The 12,544-nt window shown below is 42.7% G+C and overlaps 1 protein-coding gene across 5 annotated transcripts in view; it reads right to left on the bottom strand.

Annotated features, from left to right (window-relative positions):
• Window positions 1-12,544, bottom strand: part of LOC124143006 (thrombospondin type-1 domain-containing protein 7A-like) — a 428,609-nt gene that overhangs the window by 266,657 nt on the left and 149,408 nt on the right. For 4 of the 5 annotated variants that reach the window (XM_048382587.1, XM_048382586.1, XM_048382583.1 and 1 more), the window contains one exon: window positions 9,372-9,453. The gene's annotated coding sequence lies outside the window, so the exon portion shown is untranslated. Of the gene's footprint in view, window positions 1-9,371; window positions 9,502-12,544 lie in introns of those variants that run through there. The other variant, XM_048382584.1, reaches the window with a different exon arrangement.

The raw sequence follows: 12,544 nt of genomic DNA on the forward strand, positions 1-12,544 counted from the left end.
AGCTGTTCCCTGGGGGCAGGTCTTTCAGGAGGGACTACTGCATGTGTAGCTATTCCCTGGGGGCAGGAGAAGGACAACTGTATGTGTTGCTGTTCCCTGGGGGCAGGTCTTTTAGGATGGACTACTGCATGTGTAGCTGTTCCCTAGGGGCAGGTGAGGAATTACTGCATGTGTAGCTGTTTCCTGGAGCCAGGTGAGGAATTACTGCATGTGTAGCTGTTCCCTGGGGACAGGTCTTTCAGGAGGGACTACTGCAAGTGTAGCTGTTCCCTAGGGGCAGGTGAGGAATTACTGCATGTGTAGCTGTTTCCTGGAGCCAGGTGAGGAATTACTGCATGTGTAGCTGTTCCCTGGGGGCAGGTCTTTCAGGAGGGACTACTGCATGTGTAGCTATTCCCTGGGGGCAGGAGAAGGACAACTGTATGTGTTGCTGTTCCCTGGGGGCAGGTCTTTTAGGATGGACTACTGCATGTGTAGCTGTTCCCTAGGGGCAGGTGAGGAATTACTGCATGTGTAGCTGTTTCCTGGAGCCAGGTGAGGAATTACTGCATGTGTAGCTGTTCCCTGGGGACAGGTGAGGAATTACTGCATGTGTAGCTGTTCCCTGGGGCAGGTGAGGAATTACTGCATGTGTAGCTGTTCCCTGGGGACAGGTCTTTCAGGAGGGACTACTGCAAGTGTAGCTGTTCCCTAGGGGCAGGTGAGGAATTACTGCATGTGTAGCTATTCCCTGGGGGCAGGTGAGGAATTACTGCATGTGTAGCTGTTCCCTGGGGACAGGTCTTTCAGGAGGGACTACTGCAAGTGTAGCTGTTCCCTAGGGGCAGGTGAGGAATTACTGCATGTGTAGCTGTTCCCTGGGGACAGGTGAGGGACTACTGCAAGTGTAGCTGTTCCCTGGGGACAGGTCTTTTAGGAGGGACTACTGCAAGTGTAGCTGTTCCCTTGGGAAGTGAATAACTCTGTAACATTTTGAGTGGATTAAATGCCTTATTACAATATAACAGTTGTGCTAGTAGGCAGTGAGTTAAATTGAATAAAAATATAATTTTAAAATTTTAATATTGTTTTAAAACAATATTTTGTTTATATCATGGTTGTCAATTTCATGTAGGAGGAAATCTGAAAGCACCACAGATCAAGGACTTTTATGACTGTTGTGAAACTAATGAGAAAATATAGGGACAATAATCAAGGCCAACCTGGTATTTAAACCAACAACTAAGGGAGGCCACTCTCCACAGCGAGATGCATCTCCATCCCAAGGCCACCTTTGCCCCCAAATAAAAATAATATGGTGCAGACATCAACAGCAAATCGCACATGGATAAATGAAATATTGATGCTACAAATACCACAATAATAATCACATATCAAGAAAATAACGGAAAGCAAATGTGCCAATAATCCTCTAAGCATGGGATGGGAAGTAGAGACAATAAACACATGGTCCGAGATCGGGAAAACAATATGGCTGGTGATACATCATCTGAAAGCAATGGCTCCTGAATATGACCTTCATTCACGCCTGATGTCTTGTGGGGCTGGTAGTTAGCTGCTGGGTAATTTGTCCCCATGGTAGCTGTTAATCATGACCAACCATGTTTTGGATGTGTGATGAAAGAACAGTCTTGAGGTTGATGGTGAGGTTTATCATGTCAGACATACAGGCATGTTCTCTCTTACAGACCCCAGAGCGTATACTTAATAAAACAATCACCCCATTCCATTCTCTTCCCCTTCTCAACTCTAGCAGCCTATTGTCACCCCCTTCTCAACTCTAGCAGCCTATTGTCACCCCCTTCTCAACTCTAGTAGCCTATTGTCACCCCTTCTCAACTCTAGAAGCCTATTGTCACCCCCTTCTCAACTCTAGTAGCCTACTGTCACCCCCTTCTCAACTCTAGCAGCCTATTGTCACCCACTTCTCAACTCTAGTAGCCTACTGTCACCCCCTTCTCAACTCTAGTAGCCTATTGTCACCCCTTCTCAACTCTAGTAGCCTATTGTCACCCCTTCTCAACTCTAGAAGCCTATTGTCACCCCCTTCTCAACTCTAGTAGCCTATTGTCACCCCCTTCTCAACTCTAGTAGCCTATTGTCACCCACTTCTCAACTCTAGTAGCCTATTGTCACCCCTTCTCAACTCTAGAAGCCTATTGTCACCCCCTTCTCAACTCTAGTAGCCTATTGTCACCCACTTTTGAACTCTAGTAGCCTATTGTCACCCACTTCTCAACTCTAGTAGCCTATTGTCACCCACTTCTCAACTCTAGTAGCCTGTTGTCACCCACTTCTCAACTCTAGAAGCCTATTGTCATCCCCTTCTCAACTCTAGTAGCCTATTGGCATCTCCTTCTAAACTCTAGCAGCCTATTGTCACCCCTTCTCAACTCTAGAAGCCTATTGTCACCCCCTTCTCAACTCTAGTAGCCTACTGTCACCCCCTTCTCAACTCTAGTAGCCTATTGTCACCCCTTCTCAACTCTAGTAGCCTATTGTCACCCCTTCTCAACTCTAGCAGCCTATTGTCATCCCCTTCTCAACTCTAGCAGCCTATTGTCACCCCTTCTCAACTCTAGCAGCCTACTGTCACCCCTTCTCAACTCTAGCAGCCTATTGTCACCCCTTCTCAACTCAAGCAGCCTATTGTCATACCCTTCTCAACTCTAGCAGCCTACTGTCACCCCTTCTCAACTCAAGCAGCCTATAAGCATCCCTTCCCAGCTCTAGCAGCCTATTGGCATCTCCTTCTCAACTCTAACAGCCTATTGTCACCCCTTCTCAACTCTAGTAGCTTATTGTCATAATCTTCTCAACTCTAGCAGCCTATTGTCATCCCCTTCTCAACTCTAGCAGCCTACTGTCACCCCTTCTCAACTCTAGCAGCCTATAAGCATCCCCTTCCCAGCTCTAGCAGCCTATTGTCACCCCTTCTCAACTCTAGCAGCCTATAAGCATCCCCTTCTCAACTCTAGTAGCCTATACTCATCCCCTTCTCAACTCTAACAGCCTATTGTCATCTCCTTCTCAACTCTAGCAGCCTATTGTCACCCCTTCTCAGCTCTAACAGCCTATTGTCACCCCTTCTCAACTCTAGCAGCCTATTGTCATACCCTTCTCAACTCTAGCAGCCTACTGTCACCCCTTCTCAACTCAAGCAGCCTATAAGCATCCCTTCCCAGCTCTAGCAGCCTATTGGCATCTCCTTCTCAACTCTAACAGCCTATTGTCACCCCTTCTCAACTCTAGTAGCTTATTGTCATAATCTTCTCAACTCTAGCAGCCTATTGTCATCCCCTTCTCAACTCTAGTAGCCTATTGTCACCCCTTCTCAACTCTAGCAGCCTATAAGCATCCCCTTCCCAGCTCTAGCAGCCTATTGTCACCCCTTCTCAACTCTAGCAGCCTATAAGCATCCCCTTCTCAACTCTAGTAGCCTATACTCATCCCCTTCTCAACTCTAGCAGCCTATTGTCATCTCCTTCTCAACTCTAGTAGCTTATTGTTATAATCTTCTCAACTCTAGCAGCCTATTGTCATCCCCTTCTCAACTCTAGCAGCCTACTGTCACCCCTTCTCAACTCTAGCAGCCTATAAGCATCCCCTTCCCAGCTCTAGCAGCCTACTGTCACCCCTTCTCAACTCTAGCAGCCTATAAGCATCCCCTTCCCAGCTCTAGCAGCCTATTGTCACCCCTTCTCAACTCAAGCAGCCTATTGTCACCCCTTCTCAACTCTAGCAGCCTACTGTCACCCCTTCTCAACTCAAGCAGCCTATAAGCATCCCTTCCCAGCTCTAGCAGCCTATTGGCATCTCCTTCTCAACTCTAACAGCCTATTGCCACCCCTTCTCAACTCTAGTAGCTTATTGTCATAATCTTCTCAACTCTAGCAGCCTATTGTCATCCCCTTCTCAACTCTAGCAGCCTACTGTCACCCCTTCTCAACTCTAGCAGCCTATAAGCATCCCCTTCCCAGCTCTAGTAGCCTATTGTCATCCCCTTCTCAACTCTAGCAGCCTGTCACCCCTTCTCAACTCAAGCAGCCTATAAGCATCCTTCCCAGCTCTAGCAGCCTATTGGCATCTCCTTCTCAACTCTAACAGCCTATTGTCACCCCTTCTCAACTCAAGCAGCCTATTGTCATCTCCTTCTCAACTCTAGTAGCCTATACTCATCCCCTTCTCAACTCTAGCAGCCTATTGTCACCCCTTCTCAACTCTAGTAGCCTATTGTCATCCCCTTCTCAACTCTAGCAGCCTATTGTCATCCCCTTCTAAACTCTAGCAGCCTATTGTCACCCACTTCTCAACTCTAGTAGTCTATTGTCATACCCTTCTCAACTCTAGCAGCCTATTGTCACCCCTTCTCAACTCTAGCAGCCTATTGTCATACCCTTCTCAACTCTAGCAGCCTACTGTCACCCCTTCTCAACTCTAGTAGCCTATTGTCATCCCCTTCTCAACTCTAGCAGCCTATTGGCATCTCCTTCTCAACTCTAACAGCCTATACTCGTCCCCTTCTCAACTCTAACAACCTATACTCATCCCCTTCTCAACTCAAGCAGCCACACCAACTTAATGTGTGTCTGGCTATTCATAACTTCAGTAAGCCCTACATCTGTGCAATCTCAAACAAGACAGCAGACAGTAATTTAGATTATCAATTAAACCACCTTACTGACTTCTCAATAAATGATATTGCTGACAGCTTCATGGAGTGAGTGAGTGATGCCACTCTAACCTGCGTATGTCGTAGAGTTCAATCCACAAACTCAGGTATTGTACTGATATAATCTAGGCAATTTACATAATCAGGACAAATCTACTGTGATTTGAACCCAATTGCAGCAGATCCTGGGATTGGTAAGGGAGGTAACACTGCACAGCAAATTGTGGTGCCAGAGGCCACATGTGTGCCCCCCTCCACCAAACCTTTTTGAGCAGTACAGTAGCTATAGTTTATGTAAAGGTTCATATATTTCTTATATACAAATGGTAATATAAAAAACAACAACAATTTAATAAACTCTCATTTGAATTAAGGGATAATATTAGAATTTAGAAATGCTGAAAGATAGAAATTACAAAAGATTCATATACAGTACATACTCTTTGAAAAGCTAAAAATGTGATGTGTATTCTTTATCCGGATAACTTCCAGATTAGGTCACACCAGTCATATCATGAATGTATGCCATAAACACACATGTTTCCTGAATAAATACATGGTAATGGCAGAACAATGGTTTTCAATTAACACCGCATTCAGGCACACCATCCTATTAGCACTGCTAGGAATGCTTGCTGTTGTTTTAGAGGACGTACATCACAAAATACATAAAGTCAAACATACCAGTCAACATATTTTCCTCAAAATCCCATTCCTCCTAAGATTGCACGAGTTCCTGCAAGAGTCTCCTTTACTGCGCTACTGGCATACATTGACCAGACTGACCGACTAAGCATGCAAGCAGCTTCCACTGTTCCACAAAGTGGGTTCATTGCCTTCTACTTGCCATGCACCAGTTAAAATAGGTAATAGGTGCAACAAACCTTATCTACAACTGGTACTATTCTTATGACTTTCTTATGATTGTGGTACCAATAATGTGCCATGAAATTGCTTCTGTCACTAAACCACAACCCCGGTAATATCCTGTGAACACTAGCAGACGGAGAGGGCCAGATGTATCTCCACGACCACCATAAAGTGTCACAGACCAGTTACGCAGAACTACGTCGTGATAACTAATGGTCATGCGATAACTGATGGTTATGTGATAACTGATAGTTTATGTGATAACTGATGGTCATGTGATAACTGATGGTCATGTAATAACTAATGGTTATGTGGTAACTGATAGCTTATGTGACAACTGATGGTCATGTGATAACTGATGGTCATGTGACAACTGATAGCTTGTGTGATAACTGATGGTCATGTGACAACTGATAGCTTGTGTGATAACTGATGGTCATGTGACAACTGATAGCTTGTGTGATAACTGATGGTCATGTGACAACTGATAGCTTGTGTGATAACTGATGGTCATGTGACAACTGATAGCTTGTGTGATAACTGATGGTCATGTGACAACTGATAGCTTGTGTGATAACTGATGGTCATGTGATAACTTATGTGATAACTGATGGTCATGTGACAACTGATGGTTATGTGATAACTGATAGTCATGTGACAACTGATAGCTTATGTGATAACTGATAGTCATGTGACAACTGATAGCTTGTGTGATAACTGATGGTCATATGACAACTGATAGCTTGTGTGATAACTGATGGTCATGTGATAACTGATAGCTTGTGTGATAACTGATAGTCATGTGACAACTGATAGCTTATGTGATAACTGATGGTCATGTGATAACTGATAGCTTGTGTGATAACTGATAGTCATGTGACAACTGATGGTAGTGTGACAACTGATGGACATGTGATAACTGAAGGTTATGTGATAACTTATTTAACTGATGATTTGAAATGTAACCAAAATTTACAGTAAAACCCTAAAAATAATCTGGTTCACATTGATTACTTTGAAATGATAGCTGAAAGACAAGGCTAGACATGAAGTTAGTGATATCACTACTGTATTGTATTATGTGCACGTCATTTATCAACTTATGACATACATAAGCATTTATGTATCTTGAAAATAATAATAATTATATGCTATATCTTTATGCATAATGAATGAATATGTATATTTACCTTTCACATTTGCAATTATATTTACTCCCTAATGTAGATAGTTTGTACTCTGCCTATGGGGGTATTTTGTACAATAAAATACTTGATGCTGGATTGCTGATTAAGAAAAGTAACACAGAGACATCCAGCCATTCTTGAAAAGCAAGGTGATGATGATGAAGATGATAATGCACCATGCCCATAACTGAAGCTGGAGCAGAGCAGGTTGCATGCAACCCATGCTTGCTGTGAGAGGCAACTAAAATAGATCAGGAATCAGACTTGGCAAGTTGTTGGTTGCATGTCACTGTACCCTGACGGAATGGGACTTCACTCATAATTTCAATCACAGGTTTAACTGGTCCAGTGTGGATTGTTTAGTCCACGGTGACATTGCTGGAATATTGGTGACTACCTACAGCCCTTGTTTCTTTAACAACAATGGTTTGGTTTGTTTGTTGTTTTACGCCGCACTCATCAATATTCCAGCTGAACAACAACGACCAAGACCACAAGGCAGTGGCTACTTTTGCTAATTTCACCAGCTCCTGTCATCACTAAGTGGATTTGTTGCAAAGGAAGGTGTTCAATTATGACATTTCTGTTTTGACCTTGGTATGCATTTCAAAGACACAACATTAAAACAAATGGCTGATTTCAATCAATTAAATAATTCCTCGAAATGATGAAAATATTACATAAAATGTTAACTTTACTTTAATTGTAAAGAATAGGAATCAATATTTTGGTGATAATAGAAATTATTGGATTTGCAACCCTCACATGTGATTGGCTAAGTAATGGCTGATATTCATCGCAACTTCTTTATGTAACCGCAACCTTGTCATGGAAACATTTAAAGAAAAACTGGTGGAAAGAATTAAATTACTAAAATCATGTCTCTTTCAAAAAGGCTTTGATTATAAATCTAATAATGGATTCATAGTGGCTTCAAACACATTCACATCAATATCTCAATTGATTTTCTTTTGCTGCTATCTTATTGCAAATCACATCACATGTTGTCACCAGCAGGGCAATGCCCTTAATGCATAAAATAACTGTACAATCTATGAAGATAATATTTCTGAATTATTTAAATATAAGAATACTGAAGGTTGTAGCATAGCACTTCCTGCACAAATCTATGAATACTATGGCTGACTGCATGCAATGACTAGGTCATGATAACAACACAATAATGATTCCACTTTTGGTCAAGTTCACAATTATTCCTCCTGTGTCAGAGCATTAATCAAGCCAGCGAGGCAGGTTCAGTGGATTCCTCGGGGAATACCAACTGCTACAACAGTGTTCGCAACTTGTCCACAACGCTACAGCCAAGATCAAAAAGCTATTCAATTTCTGTCAGCCATGCTCTCATCGAGTCAATAAAACTTGTTAGCTTTACATACACAAAACATGTGTTTCCTAATTGGGTAACAACTGTCTGGGTCCTCTGGGTTAATATCTAAAAGAATAAACGCAACTGGAGGACGATTACATTGGATTCATTTAGAAATTCTGGTGATCAAGTTTTATTACTTTGATACCAAGTAATAAACAAGATCAATGCAGCTGGCCATGTTGTCAGAATAGTCATTTGATTCCAAACGAGTAAAATAAGTTGTTATTACTTGTAAGTTTCATATTATATACTTTGAAAATATTTTCCTAACAACTGATCATGTTTTTTCTTCACCTTATTTTAAGATAATCTGATCAGTGCCATGGCTGATGGCAATAATTCTTAGTTGCTATTATTCATTATATGAATACTATATACATTGAAAATATTTTCCTGGCAACTGATCATGTTTTATCTTCACCATATTAAAAATAATCTGATCAGTGCCATAGCTGATGGCAATAATTCTTAATTTTACAAATAAATAAAATATAAGAAGTTGACTTCACCTCTTGGTACTATTTTCTATGCATATACATCATGTAGATGGACTGCAGCTGCTTCACAACTTGGCCATATTTATAGTCTATGTCAGGCCTCACTCACTCCCTGTGTACAGAGAGCCAGGTATGCACACAGCATTGTGTTACACATGGAGGCTTCATTAGGTACAGTCAGACCAGATGCCCAGCAACAATAAATATATAAAACTGAATAATAATATGTACAACGACTCATGTACTGGAACAACCAGCACAGCCATGATGGAACTCAGGTTGTGATATAAACAACTCAATACACCTACACCACCTGATTCGTCAAAATCAGCAAGCAGGAATCATACCACCACATATGTCATAATTCGAAATATTCAGATGGGGAAATGTTTGCAGTTACATAAAAGTGGCAGATTTACACATATATGAGCAAAACCTGTTAACAAATATTCCATTTTAGTCCAGATACCAAAAATAATTAGAGGTGTTGAAAAACAGCAAAAAAACTACTAAGAAATTGTTTCTGATATTTCAATCAACACAAGTTGTATTTCTGTCTATGCCTGACTACTGGCAGAAGAAGGCCCAGCACGAGGTAGTCTCCGTAGACACTCTCTATGGAAGCGTACACTTGTATCACTGTTCACAGAGAACCACTGGTGCCAGCACCGGCTCACAATGTCATCAGCCTCAAGACAGGCTCGCAAGTTGAAATCAAAGAGTTCAATGACAAAGTATTGAATAATAATTCCTACCTTTTTGTTTGTAGGTCTGACTAAATCCGTATTTGTGTATACTCCTGCTGCGGTATTTCCTTAGCTGGCATGCTGGACCAGCCTGTAACACATAACATACAGGCAGAGTTACTCTCACAGCTGACTGCAATCACTGTGCCATAGCTACTGTATGCATGTGTGGAATACCGTACTGTCTCTAGTGTAGGTGTCTGTGTCATAGCTACTGTATGCATGTGTGGTATACCGTACTGTCTCTTGTGTAGGTGTCTGTGTCATAGCTACTGTTACATGTGTAGGATACCGTACAGTCTCTAGTGTAGGTGTCTGTGTCATAGCTACTGTATGCATGTGTGGGATACCGTACTGTCTCTTGTGTAGGTGTCTGTGTCATAGCAACTGTATGCATGTGTGGTATACCGTACTGTCTCTTGTGTAGGTGTCTGTGTCATAGCTACTGTATGCATGTGTGGGATACCGTACTGTCTCTTGTGTAGGTGTAGGTGTCATAGCTACTGTATGCATGTATGAGATACCGTACTGTCTCTTGTGAAGGTGTCTGTGTCATAGCTACTGTATGCATGTGTGGTATACCGTACTGTCTCTTGTGTAGGTGTCTGTGTCATAGCTACTGTATGCATGTGTGGGATACCGTACTGTCTCTTGTGTAGGTGTCTGTGTCATAGCTACTGTTACATGTGTGGGATACCATACTGTCTCTTGTGTAGGTGTCTGTGTCATAGCTACTGTTACATGTGTAGGATACCGTACAGTCTCTTGTGTAGGTGTCTGTGTCATAGGTACTGTTACATGTGTGGGATACCGTACTGTCTCTTCTGTAGGTGTCTGTGTCATAGCTACTGTATGCATGTGTGGGATACCGTACTGTCTCTTCTGTAGGTGTCTGTGTCATAGCTTCTGTATGCATGTGTGGGATACCGTACTGTCTCTTCTGTAGGTGTCTGTGTCATAGCTACTGTATGCATGTGTGGGATACCGTACTGTCTCTTGTGTAGGTGTCTGTGTCATAGCTACTGTATGCATGTGTGGTATACCGTACTGTCTCTTGTGTAGGTGTCTGTGTCATAGCTACTGTATGCATGTATGAGATACCGTACTGTCTCTTGTGTAGGTGTCTGTGTCATAGCTACTGTATGCATGTGTGGTATACCGTACTGTCTCTTGTGTAGGTGTCTGTGTCATAGCTACTGTATGCATGTGTGGGATACCGTACTGTCTCTTGTGTAGGTGTCTGTGTCATAGCTACTGTTACATGTGTGGGATACCGTACTGTCTCTTGTGTAGGTGTCTGTGTCATAGCTACTGTTACATGTGTAGGATACCGTACAGTCTCTTGTGTAGGTGTCTGTGTCATAGGTACTGTTACATGTGTGGGATACCATACTGTCTCTTGTGTAGGTGTCTGTGTCATAGCTACTGTTACATGTGTAGGATACCGTACAGTCTCTTGTGTAGGTGTCTGTGTCATAGCTACTGTTACATGTGTGGGATACCGTCCTGTCTCTTGTGTAGGTGTCTGTCATAGCTACTGTTACATGTGTAGGATACCGTACAGTCTCTTGTGTAGGTGTCTGTGTCATAGCTACTGTTACATGTGTGGGATACCATACTGTCTCTTGTGTAGGTGTCTGTCATAGCTACTGTTACATGTGTAGGATACCGTACAGTCTCTTGTGTAGGTGTCTGTGTCATAGCTACTGTATGCATGTGTGGTATACTGTACAGTCTCTAGTGTAGGTGTCTGTGTCATAGCTACTGTATGCATGTATGAGATACCGTACAGTCTCTAGTGTAGGTGCCTGTGTCATAGCTACTGTTACATGTGTGGGATACCGTACTGTCTCTAGTGTAGGTGTCTGTGTCATAGCTACTGTATGCATGTATGAGATACCGTACAGTCTCTAGTGTAGGTGTCTGTGTCATAGCTACTGTATGCATGTGTGGGATACCGTACTGTCTCTTGTGTAGGTGTCTGTGTCATAGCTACTGTTACATGTGTGGGATACCGTACTGTCTCTAGTGTAGGTGTCTGTGTCATAGCTACTGTATGCATGTATGAGATACCGTAGTGTCTCTTGTGTAGGTGTCTGTGTCATAGCTACTGTATGCATGTGTGGTATACCGTACTGTCTCTTGTGTAGGTGTCTGTGTCATAGCTACTGTATGCATGTATGAGATACCGTACAGTCTCTTGTGTAGGTGCCTGTGTCATAGCTACTGTATGCATGTATGAGATACCGTACAGTCTCTTGTGTAGGTGTCTGTGTCATAGCTACTGTATGCATGTGTGGTATACTGTACAGTCTCTTGTGTAGGTGTCTGTGTCATAGCTACTGTATGCATGTGTGGTATACCGTACTGTCTCATGTGTAGGTGTCTGTGTCATAGCTACTGTATGCATGTGTGGTATACCGTACTGTCTCTAGTAAAGGTGTCTGTGTCATAGCTACTGTATGCATGTGTGGGATACCGTACTGTCTCTTGTGTAGGTGTCTGTGTCATAGCTACTGTATGCATGTGTGGTATACCGTACTGTCTCTTGTGTAGGTGCCTGTGTCATAGCTACTGTATGCATGTGTGGGATACCGTACTGTCTCTAGTAAAGGTGTCTGTGTCATAGCTACTGTATGCATGTATGAGATACCGTACTGTCTCTTGTCTAGGTGTCTGTGTCATAGCTACTGTATGCATGTATGAGATACCGTACTGTCTCTAGTGTAGGTGTCTGTGTCATAGCTACTGTATGCATGTGTAGGATACCGTACTGTCTCTTGTGTAGGTGTCTGTGTCATAGCTACTGTATGCATGTGTGGGATACCATACTGTCTCTTGTGTAGGTGTCTGTGTCATAGCTACTGTATGCATGTGTGGTATACCGTACTGTCTCTAGTGTAGGTGTCTGTGTCATAGCTACTGTATGCATGTGTGGGATACCGTACTGTCTCTAGTGTAGGTGTCTGTGTCATAGCTACTGTATGCATCAGTGGGATACCGTACTGTCTCTTGTGTAGGTGTCTGTGTCATAGCTACTGTATGCATGTGTGGGATACCGTACTGTCTCTTCTGTAGGTGTCTGTGTCATAGCTACTGTATGCATGTGTGGGATACCGTACTGTCTCTTGTGTAGGTGTCTGTGTCATAGCTACTGTATGCATGTGTGGTATACCGTACTG

Source organism: Haliotis rufescens, unplaced genomic scaffold (assembly GCF_023055435.1).
Source record: "Haliotis rufescens isolate VD_foot unplaced genomic scaffold, xgHalRufe1.0.p SCAF_4, whole genome shotgun sequence".
Classification (NCBI taxonomy): domain Eukaryota; kingdom Metazoa; phylum Mollusca; class Gastropoda; order Lepetellida; family Haliotidae; genus Haliotis; species Haliotis rufescens.